The sequence below is a fragment of the Rattus norvegicus genome, chromosome 4 (assembly GCF_021556685.1).
Source record: "Rattus norvegicus strain SHRSP/BbbUtx chromosome 4, alternate assembly SHRSP_T2T, whole genome shotgun sequence".
NCBI classification, from domain to species: domain Eukaryota; kingdom Metazoa; phylum Chordata; class Mammalia; order Rodentia; family Muridae; genus Rattus; species Rattus norvegicus.
The window spans coordinates 123,421,399-123,424,301 of NC_141537.1; the positions used below are offsets into that span (position 1 = coordinate 123,421,399).

At 40.9% G+C, this 2,903-nt stretch overlaps 1 pseudogene; it reads left to right on the forward strand.

Annotated features, from left to right (window-relative positions):
- Positions 1-1,404: 1,404 nt before the first annotated feature.
- LOC134478863 (vomeronasal type-1 receptor 44-like) lies at positions 1,405-2,243 on the forward strand (annotated as a pseudogene).
- Positions 2,244-2,903: the final 660 nt, after the last annotated feature.

The following is a 2,903-nucleotide window of genomic DNA, read 5'->3' on the forward strand; positions in this document are numbered from 1 at the left end:
TTTCCTTATGTACAAAACATTTGGTGTCTCTGGAGGAAACATAACAGACCAGGATATAAAGGTAATTTTAGGCATGGTACAGTTTTATCTCAAGGACACAGGCAGAAGTTGCAGTATGAGCTATTGTGCAAAAAGTCTCTCTCTTACATCATTTTTCTGATGGCAAGGAGTGGCTGTCCTGTTCTCCCATCTCTTGTTCTGTGTTGGGTAGTTATCCATGTGAGGACTAACATTTGGGAAGACAGGCTTTTAGCTTGTTTATAAACATTTTAGCTTGTTTCTATGAAGTGCTGTTAGTCACTAGAATGCTTTGAGTATAAATGATGCATTAGCCTGAAATTTTCTACATACTTTCACATAGGCACAGTTGAATGTCCTGCAAAGACTGATTGGTGCTGGTAGGTGGTTCAAGGCTGTTGTCTGTGTCTCTGCTGACAAACTGGTACTCACAGTTACAGGACATCATGCTACTCTCTCAGGTGTTTCTAGTGAGAGAAAGGGACTGTCAACCTTTACCTCCATCCTAATAAGAATCCTCTGATTTCAGGGCAACCAGCTCCTGAATCCATGATGCCAGGAGTATAGCTTAAGATTCCTTTGCCTTCAACCCCCTGGCTGTCCTAAGTGACTTATGTTTTGCATGGCTGTAGATATTGCAGTGATCCTAAAATAGCACAACCCCAATATAGAGAGGAAGACAACAATCACTACCTGAGGAGTTTGAGAATGTGATGCCTTTGCAAGGATCATTAGCCCGCCCTCTTCCGTCTTCTCTCTCCCTCTCTCTCTCTCTCTCTCTCTCTCTCTCTGTCTTTCTCTCTCTCTCCCCCCACCCCCCTCTGTCTCCATTTCCTTGTGTTTATATTCAGTGGAACATAAAAGCCTGCATTTCATAAAAATGACAGGAAAGAAACATGTCTCAGGATTATTTTTTGGTAATTGCTAGTGAATGCATATATTACTTATTTTTTAAACTTTTAAAATGTCTCCAATATGCACATTATCATCTTCTTCAGGCAGGGAAAGAGCTGATCAATCATTAACAGAGCTGAATTTTCTTTCCCAGGCCACATGACAAGGCACTTCATGAGAAAACCATCAGCTGACATGTCTATAGAGACCATTCTGTGCCAGAAACAGTTCCAGGTTTAGTGGGTATGTATAGAGCACGCTCTTTCACAGCTAGGGTCCTCTCACACAGGTACAGGACTGACCTCCATATGTTCCAAAGGGGTTACTGGAGCTCTGAGTGCTTAAGGTCACACTCTGAGGTAGAACTCAGAGGGTATACATCTTGGTGCAAGCTTGGTGTTGGATGGCATTTGTGAATAAGGCCATGTTCTGTAATGAAGAGTTTTCACTTTTCACCCAAGTTTGTTGCTATTTGCTTCCTACACACATACAATGAATAAAGACAACATACTTCACACTGACACAAACATAAAAATCACCTTGTTCTCTGAAGTGAGTGTTGGGATCTCAGCTAACAGTATCCTGTTTTTTGCCCACCTTTCCATGCTCCTTGGTGAGAACAGGCCCAAACCCATTGACCTTTACATTGCTTTCTTGTCCCTAACCCAACTAATGCTGCTTATAACTATGGGCCTCATAGTTCTGGACATGTTTACATATCAGGGGAGATGGGATTCTACCACATGCCAGTCCTTTATCTATTTGCACAGATTTTTGAGGGGACTCACTCTTTGTGCTATTTGTTCTCTGAATATCCTTTGGACCATCATTCTCAGTCCTAGAAGCTCCCGTTTAACAAAGTTTAAACATAAATATCCCCATCACATCTCAGGTGCCTTTCTTTTCCTCTGTGTTTTCTATATGTCCTTTAGCAGTCACTACTTAGTATCAATTATTGCTACCCCTAACTTGACTTCAGATAATTTTATGTATGTTACTCAGTCCTGCTCACTCCTACCTGTGAGTTATTCCAGAAGAAGCATGTTTTCCACACCGATGGCCATCAGGGAAGCCTTTCTTATTAGTATCATGGCCCTGTCCAGTGGGTACATGGTGGCTCTCCTATGGAGGCACAAGAATCAGGCCCAGCATCTTCAGAGCACCAGAGTTTCTACAAAAGCATCGCCAGAGCAAAGAGCCATCAGGACCATCCTGCTGCTCATGATCTTTTTTGTGGTTCTCTACATTTTGGAAAATGTTGTCTTCTACTCAAGGATGAAGTTCAAGGATTGCTCTATATTCTTCTGTTTCCATATTATTGTGTCCCATAGCTATGCCACAGTCAGTCCTTTTGTGTTCATTTGCACTGAAAAGCGAATCATTAAGTTTTTGAGGACAATGTTTGACAGAATAGCACATATTTGATCATTCAGTGATGGGCATGGACCCTGAATATATTCCAGTAAGTTGTAATCAGAGCTATGGATCGTGACATATTTGCAACATTCTTGGGCTTAAATTCATATAAGAAAATTTTCTTTTTTCTGTTAACTCTGTTTCCTTTGTGTGTGGATGACAAGTATATAAAGGAAGATTAAACAGCATGTCTTCTCAGATATCATTAAAGGTTTAGATTTCTCAGTGTGTTTTTGAAGGAGATCTGTGAGAGGGCTTAGTCCACCAGGAACATCTTGAACATGTACCCTGCCAGAGAGACACCAACAGAGTGAATTACAATGACAGATCTTAGAGGACTCAAATTGAGAGAGATGATGAACAGAGTACTTTACCTGGGGTCAAAATATTCAAATTTAAAGAATAAATTAGTCATACCTAATTACTTAGCCTTAGTCTCAGTAAACATCAAGAAAACTGTGGGCTTGTAGCATGCCTGAATACTTGAGATTAAACCAATACCTCCTCAGAGCAAACTTTGTGCAGGTGAACACAAACACAGCCACACACTTTACACAGCTGAATACCCTCAAAGA